This window comes from Emydura macquarii, unplaced genomic scaffold, assembly GCF_026122565.2.
Source record: "Emydura macquarii macquarii isolate MOO-44397 ecotype Brisbane River unplaced genomic scaffold, CSIRO-AGI_Emac_v2 contig_561, whole genome shotgun sequence".
In the NCBI taxonomy this organism is placed as follows: Eukaryota; Metazoa; Chordata; order Testudines; family Chelidae; genus Emydura; species Emydura macquarii.
This window is the reverse complement of record NW_027130698.1, coordinates 13,089,431-13,098,554: the sequence shown is the minus strand read 5'-3', so window position 1 is coordinate 13,098,554 and position 9,124 is coordinate 13,089,431.

Below are 9,124 nucleotides of genomic sequence, written 5' to 3'. Positions count from 1 at the left end.
TGTGCATGCATCTGTGCACAACAACACTTAAAAATCTGTTCCATAATTGCAATGTAAAACTCATGGATGAACCATAATTGCTCTATTCTCTAACTCTTCTAACACAGAATCCAGAAATTCAGCGCATCCTCTATACAACACTCAGCTTCAAGTGCAGAGAGGAACAGTGGTGCATCAAGAGACTCAAAACAGCATTTCCCTCCCCCCACGGGGAGCAACCCTCTTGAATCCTTACAATTTACAATCTTTGTGTGCTGTAAATTGTTCTTGTACCCGTCTCTGTAATTTGCCTATACATTTTTAGATTTTGCCAACCACCAGTGCAGTATTTGCAAGAAACCAATAGTAGCATTAAGAAAGGCCTCCTAGGGTTCTCCTCCCTCTTGAATAACTATATTTACTGCCACATTGACCGAAGTAAAATCTCTTCACCACACATATACACTCTTTCATGCTTCAATGTGTTGGAAATTTTTTCAGTGTCAGTAATCAATGAAAGTTTAAATAGGAACTATGAACTGGGCGACAGTTGCATTTAGATCAATAAGTAATGCCATATCCTAACACTTTCACACGTTAGTGCAAAATTCGAAAGTTTTTTCCTGCTTAAATTGGACTCAAACATTTACATTTCAATTTCTGCTCGCAGACCTGATGGGCATACACTAGTCACATCAACTGCTTATAGTTCTGCTGAAAAAAATTAGACCCTGGAATAAAGATAGCATCACTGCTGAAATTTCATTTTGGAAGAGCTTGTTACAATGAGTATATATCACACTTGATACCTAGAGCCTTGAATTCATTGACACAGCAGCTTGTGGTTTGCACAGTTATTTCAAGGACAGTGCAACACTGAGTTTAAATTGAAATCCCTGTGCCTGTAAATGTAAGGTACTTGCACTGACCCACAGGTAATGCCAGTACTTGGTTAATCAATGACTTAGCCAGACAGATTAAGGTCTGTTCAGACAGATCTTTCAAATCCCCCACCTTGACACACACATGCCTCTTATCTCCTTCAGTTACATCAGGTGGCCTAAAGGAAACATAATATTCCCACCCTCAGAAAAACAAAAGCAGAACTCATTTCAGATGGAAATGGTTATCTGAGAATTGTGAAAAGGAAAGGAGGATTCCAGAGAGGAGACATCTATCTTTGCCTGTTCTGAGCTATTATAATGGAGAGCTAAAGTACATTTTATTATACAAATTATTTAGCAGCTATTATTCTGAATGTGCATTTTGCTAATTTAATAAATGCATAATTCAGTCCATCTTTTACTTTATGTTTGTATCTGCCTAACACAATGGAGCCTTGATCTTGATGAGTCTCTAGGCACTACCATAGTACAATAATAGCTGGGGTAGATCCTGCTTTGAGCAGGGGGTTGGACTAAAACCTCCTAAAGCCCCTTCCAACCCTAATATTCTATGATTCTATGAACAGTAAAATAATGTCTACTGACTATTGAACGAGGCATAAACGCACAGGAATACCGAAACAAGTCATCCTCACAGCAGCTACATTAAGCAAATAATGTCTTTCCACTCATTCAGCACCTTTCATCTGAGAAAAATAAAGCAATTTATAAGCCTCAAATACAGTGAAACCTAATGACAATGGCCTCTAATTGGTCCTGCACGTAGGATGGAAGAATCCCATGTACTGGTACAGATTGACCAACTTGCTAGGCAGCAGTTCTGCAGAAAAGGACCTGGGGGTTACAGTGGACAAGAAGCTGGATATGAGTCAACAGTGTGCCCTTATTGCCAAGAAGGTTAACAGCATATTGAGCTGCATTAGTAGGGGCATTGCCAGCTGATTGAGGGAAGTGATTATTCCTCTCTATTCGGCTCTGGTGAAGCCACATTTGGAGTACTGTGTCCAGTTTTGGGCCCCCCACTACAGAAATGATGTGGACAAATTGGAGAGAGTCCAGCAGAGGGCAACAAAAATGATTAGGGGTCTGAAGCACATGATTTATGAGACAAGGCTGAGGGAACTAGGCTTGTTTAGTCTGCAGAAGAGAAGAATGAGAGGGGATTTGACAGCGACCTTTAACTACCTGAAATGGGGTTCCAGGGAGGATGGAGCTAGGCTGTTCTCAGTGGCAGTAGATGACAGAACAAGGAGCAATGGTCTCAAGTTGCAGTGGGAGAGGTCTAGGCTGGATGTTAGGAAAAACTTTTTCACTAGGAGGGTGGTGAAGCATTGGAATGGGTTACCTAGGGAGGTGGTGGAATTTCCATCCTTAGAGGTTTTTAAGGTGTAGCTTGACAATGCCTTGGCTGGGATGATTTAGTTGGGATTGGTCCTGTGTTGAGCAGGGGATTGGACTAGATGACCACCTGAGGTCCTTTCCAACCCTAATCTTCTATGATTCTATAATTTCTATTTTCCTGGTCAATGATGGGTGGTCATGCAATAGTGGGATTACCATGGAGAAACTTTCATGAAAACTAAGATCTTGATGGTCATTAGAGCAGGGACAGAGGAATAGGTCAATGTTACACAGATTTCATCATAAATAAGGTTCAACACCCCTGTGGAGTTTGGCATTATCCTCATTTTTCCTATGAGGAAACTGAATCCCAGTGAGGTAACGGCTCCCCCCCAAAGATGCAAACACTCAAGAACAATCTTAGCTTTAACTTTACACATATGAGTGAGATTAATGAAATTACTCACATGCGTAAAACTACTCATATGCTTAAGTATTGACAGGATCAGGGCCTAAGTGACTATGTCAAAGTCACACAGAAGGTCAGTGGTAGAAGCCAGGAATGCTGATTCCTAGTCCCATGTCCTAACCATTAGAAAAATTCAATAGTCAGACCTTCTTCAAAATTATTTTTCTTTCGATAACCCCCATTAATACAGAACACATCATCTGAAGATACTCAAAAGCCATTATTTTCAATACTGTTGGTGTAAAAAACCCAAAAGCTTCCAACTACCTTATTTCCTAAACATTGCACTATGGGCTGCAAAGAACAATTAATAAAATTAGAACATACTTTTAAATTTCTCTCTCTTGTTCTGCTTTACTTAATTCTACAGTGTTTTTGGATACATGAAAACTATAAAATATAAAGTTGTAATACTGGACTGTAACAAATAGTTTACATTCACCTCTTAGACCCAAACAGTAATTGTCAGAGAAATAATGTTTATGGAGTAAACAGAAGACTACAGTGCATCATAAAACTGCTTCTCATAAAATTTGCTAAACTCTATACACTTGAACATGTCTGCTCAGCCAAGGCTAGGGCTGAATCATTGAAACTAAATCTCCCTAATCTCAAGCAGGCAGAGAAAGAGATTGGTGCTTTCAGGGTCAACGTTGAGGTCATTGGTGAACAATGTATCAGTTTGCACTGAAACCGATTAGAGACCTGCTGTGGTGTACTTTAATAAAGGACTTTGATTTCCAGGGCTTCAGGCCATTTATCCTCTAAGTCCTATAGTATACTCAAACTCTAATTTTTGCCCAGGTTGTACTGAACTGTTAATCTAACTGCTCCTCTATTATTTTGAGAGGAGAGAGAAGATGATTGCAAGGAATTAATGCAACATTCTAAAATTTGACATCAGTGAAGTTACAGATGAATTTGGCCCAGGATCTATAACCAGTTCACAGATACTGCCTGGGAAAAGGAGAGTGAAAGGGAAGTTACCTGAGTGGACAGGGCATTAAGAAGAGAGCTCTCATTAAATTCACCATTTACGTCTGTGATGAGCTATGTGAAAAGACTACAATGTAAGTTCTGTTCCATACTCAGCTTTTATGCAGAAGTCTAACTGCGCTTCTTCCTGCCCCCATTTTATAACCCTGGTTATAGTCTGAAACAACATGTAGGTAGTCTCCCACTATAGTATTCAGTCTGGTAACTGCAGACTAGCATTCACTCAAATGCTTGGAAACAAAAAATAATACAATTGTTAAGAAGAGCTAGCTCAGTAATCAAGGATAAAAAAATGTGTAGAGTGGGTATAAAATAAACAAGTGCAAGGGGGAAATTGCTATTGTCCTGTAACATATGTACACTAATTTTAAGTATCTATACATATTGGGGTAGCTTTTAAAGGAGAGATTGAAAATAAGGCACACATTTTTAATGGTGAGAGTAACTAACCATGGGAACAATTTACCAAGGATAAATATGGATCACTGGCAAGTTTTGGATCAAGATTAGATGTTTTTCTAAAATATGGGCTTTAGGAAATATTTTGGGAAAGTTTTCTATGGGCTGTGTTGTACAGGTCAAACTAGATGATCTTGATGGCCCCTTCTGAACTTAGAATCTGACTGAGGAAGACTCATCCCCGAATACTCCAGTAGTTAAGGGCAGTTTCCTGAGAGGTAGGAGATTCAAATTCAAACCTTTGCTCTACAGCAAGCAGAGGGAGGATTTGAACCCATGTCTCCCACATCCTAGGGCAGTGTTCTAACGGTTATGCGTGTGTAGCACTAGCACCACCACAACCATTTTTCTTGAAATAGGGCTGATTTGCCTTATGTACCTAACTCCAGAAGGATTCCCCGTTGTGAATCCCAATTGGAAACGGGCACCTCTTTCTGGCCCAGACTTAGGCAGCTAACTCCCTATAAGGGGCTGGATTTATGCCCCACCCCTCTTCTCAGCATTTCCTTTTGGCTAGTTTAGTTGGCTCCCTGCTTAGTATGCTGACTTTTGTGAATCCCATTCTTAGGCACTTAACTCTCTTGTATAGGGAGCCTGGCTACCTAACTCAGGATTGTGAATTCCACTAGGCAGCACGGCAATTCCTAGAAGTTAAGCAGCATTGCAGCATGTAAGTCTCCCTTGTGAATCTCACTCACAATATTAAACTAATTTGCAGCATTTGCCAACACACTCAAAACGTTAGCTTTGATTTTTCATGAATAAAAAGGTGATTTTTACCAACCTTCAGATTTTTATTTTTTAAATGAAGCCGCACACTTTTAAACACAAAGGAAAAAAATGTTTTATACAAAATAACTGCACCTGTATGGTACTGAACCTCTTGCTAAGGGCTCATATGCTAAGTTTTATTACAATTTCTATTGAATGATGATACTATCATTTAAGAGCAAAATCAACCATCAAACCATGAAACAGTTTATTTTAAGTAACCATCCATTTGTATATGAAAATCATTTCTGACATTATAGAGTATCTAAATTTGTAAACCAAAACATGCACCAGAGTTCAATTTAACTACAGACTGAAATGCTTAAAGGAAACTTACCTGAGATTTTTTTATGTAGTGTAAGCCTCTTCCTTCTGCAAGTTGTAGTCAATATACAGTTCTAATACTTATGAAATCAAGTTTGGTATCTCACTCACTTAATTCCCATTTTCAAAAGATACCTCTAAACTTAAATACAAAAAGTTTATTATTAGGAGCCCCTGATCCTGCAAACATTTATGCACATGCTTACCTTTGCTATTGTAAGTAGTCCTATTGACTTCATTGAGACGATCATGGTAAAAAGGTAAAGTACATGCCCAAGTGTTTTCAGGACTAGGTCCTAAATAGGGATAAAGGCCCCAATCCTGCAAAAAATTACTCTCATTCTTAATTTTACTACGTATGGGAGTACTCAGAATAGTAAAGTTAAACCTATGTATAAGCATTTGCAGGACTGGGGCCATATGGCTACTCTGTAGTCCTTAAACAAAACTCTATTTGAAGATGTTGGAAGCTTTGGGATCACAGAGTTTAGCTGAGTGTTACTAAGAAGCAGGGTTGTATATAGAGCTAAATAACTCTACTGACATTACTGTACATATCTAAAATTAAGTCTAAAATTAAGCATTAGATGCAGTTATGAATGCAACTTTGTCATTTAATTTTAGTAAACAACAAAAAGCTTTTGGATTTGTAAAAAAACAGCCCTTAATCCTGCCAGATTTAACAACCCTAACTGAAGGGTTTAAATAATTGAAGGCCCATTACCAAAGACGTAAAAAGTTCTGCTTTCTGCAAAATAACTACAGTGTCAGTTTGTTTCCAGTAATGCACTATGAGATTTATGAAATCTTCAAAACAAAGTCCTTTCTTGTTTAAAATTACCCTAAAGGCTATTCCAAAAAAAAAAATCAACCAATATACTTAGATCTTAAAACACAACTTACTGCTGTCCTTTGAACCTGAAAGTACTACTTCCATTTGTAATTTACCAAGCACTAAAAGGGAAACCTTTTATTACCTCTTATCCTTGCTACCAATTCTAAAATGAAAAAGGCTGTGCTCAGTTAAATACACCATTAGGCCTTCTTAATATGTTCTATCAGTTCAACATGTATTTCAGCATGTTTTAGTCTGAAAGAAATGGAAAACTCTGGTGTGTTCCTAATTCTTGAAGTATAACAATATTTTAAAATCATGGTGCCCTTTTTGTAGGTATGGAATAGTATCTCCTCACAGAGAACTTCAGAAACAGCGCTATACACCTATGATGAAAGGCTTTTCTCCTGGTAATACATTTTGTTGGGTACTTTGGGTTTGGTCTTGCTCCCATTGAAGTTAATTGAAGTTTTGCTATTGTCTTCAATAACTTCATTTAAGCCTCTCTCCTAAAAATATTTATACAAATATTTAACTTTACATGTATGTGTAAATACTATTTCTTTCCAATGGATCATGTGTTTGGATATGTGGTGCAGCTGTCATCCCCAAAGTTCTTTTCTGGTTTTTTTCATTCTGTAATACCTAGTGCTATAACTTAAAAAAGATGCTGTCATAAAATAAAACACAGAACCAGATTCTAAGTGGTGTAAATCAGCTTCGTTTCACTGACTTCCACAGAGCTATGCAAATGTATAGCTGTTGAGAATCTGGACCATAATTTTTCTGCTATTTTATATCTAAAATGATTAACACTGAACAATTGAATGGCCTGACTTTTTACCAGTTATACTGTTAGCTTGCTTTTTGCTGGGATTGTGAAACTTTACTGGTTCAAATTATAGTTACTTATGTGTAATTATACCCTATTTCACTTTTGGTTTTCAGAAATTAGTACAATATTACTGAATTCAGGTTTTCAGCAAAGCAGTGGAATTTTTCACATCTAAATATCAGGAAAACATTTCTGTTCATAGTGAGTTTTATAAAATCTTTCTGATTTCAAGGAAAATACATTTTTGGACCTGAACAATTTGCTTACCTACTTTTTGGACCTAAACTCAAGTTTCCCTTGGAAGGAACATATTTTTATTTTTAAAACCAATAAAACACTGACACAAGTAATTGCTTTTCCTAAAAAAAAAAAAAAAAAAAAAAAAAAAATCTACTTAATAATTAATATAACTTTTTTATAGAAAGCTTTCTGACTTCCTTCATGATGGTATTTGTGGGTGAGTAATACACGTAGGTACATTTTTAAATGGTTTGTAGTTTATGTAGAAACAAATTGTTTTGTGAGAATAGGGACAAGGGCTAATCTCTAGATAGTTATCAGTGTGAGAGGAGGAAAACTCCAGAGAAGTAAAAAGGCACTTTATACCTATGAAATGTAAGGTTTAAACATTGGGCCTGGTCTTCTGAGGTATTGAGGCCCAGATCCTCAAAGGTATTCAGGTGCCTATCTCCCATTGAAATGAGAAGGAGTTAAGTCCCTAAATATCTTTTGAGTATCTGGGCCTAAATGCTGTCAACTCCCACCACTGCCTTCATTGGGAATGGAGCTTACTAAGGGCTTGATCCCACAGTCTTGAAGTCATTTGGAATTTTGCCATTGAGTATGGGCACAGGACCAGACCATAAGGCCTCAATCTTGCAGACATTTGCACATGTGCTTAACTTTACTACCATGAGTAGATCCACTGATTTAAATGTTTAACTTTACTAGCATGAGTAATCCCAATGCTTAAATGTTTACAGGATTGGGCCTTCTGTGTCTTGCAAGAGATGCTCATTACTTCACACGATCACACCTCTCGTGACAACTGTTTTTAAACTAATTGAGCTGGAGGGCTGGAAAATCTACTTTCAGATCATTTGGGAAAAAATATGTAAAAAAATTTCCTTCTTCTCTGTTTCATTACTGTCAGTAAAACTGTTATCCGCTCTTTTTTTTAAAGAATGTTGTTTTGATGCTTTTGTTTTTTGTTCAGACTTAAAAAGTGATCTTTTTAAAAAGAGTGCTTGTGAAAGGTGGCAGTTTGACACCAGTTAAAGCTGCAGTACCTCAACTGAGCAGGTCCAAGCATGGGCATGTTGGATGTGCCAGTGATGATGCAGAAGAACCGAATATAAGGATGAGAGGGTAGCTCATTCTCCATGATCATCCATTCTTTAGCCTGCCTGTGGAGGATGTTAAACATTGACAAGCTCCAAATCTGACCCCCTGACAATGGAATATGGCTGCAATCAAGGGCCTTCAGAGTTAAGGCTGGAGCAGAACACCATCATTTTTTTTATAAAAGAGCTATTTAATAGTAGGTCAACAACTCTATGATTTTTTTGGCATTAAATCCTCACGAACAAGTACTTAGTAATTTAGGATTTTGCCTCTGTATTTACAATTAAATTGAATTTGAAGATAGGCATTGATTTGGAGTAACACTGTGCATTTGGGGTGGGGAGGGGGAATTGCTTAAATTAAATGAAGATAGTATCACAAAAAATTGTCAAGTATTTAGGAGCTGTGACAGTATCACTAAAATAAATTGCATTTATAACAGTATGTCTGAATAAAACATTGCTCCAGTGCACATTTTACTGCAATTTAAAAGAAACAGTTTATTTGAATGGATCAATATTACCTTATTCATGAATTTGCAAATCTACAATCATATTACAGAGAAGGGGGAAATCAATAATAATGCAACAGCACAGTCTTTTAGAAACTTGATATTTGTTCCAATATTAAGACTAAGGCCCTGCAATAAGCTCCATGCAATTGGTCCCTCTAGTCTATCCCCATGTGGAGCCGCACTGAAATTAATGAGGCACCTCGTGGGCATAGAGCAGGGCATCATTTCAGAAAAATTCTGGAGATGGCAAAAATAGATTAATAATGAATGCCTGCCGTATGGCGAAGGGTTAAGATCAAAGTTGGGGTGTGAGGACTGCAGGCCATAATGGAGAATATTGACCTATAAAAAG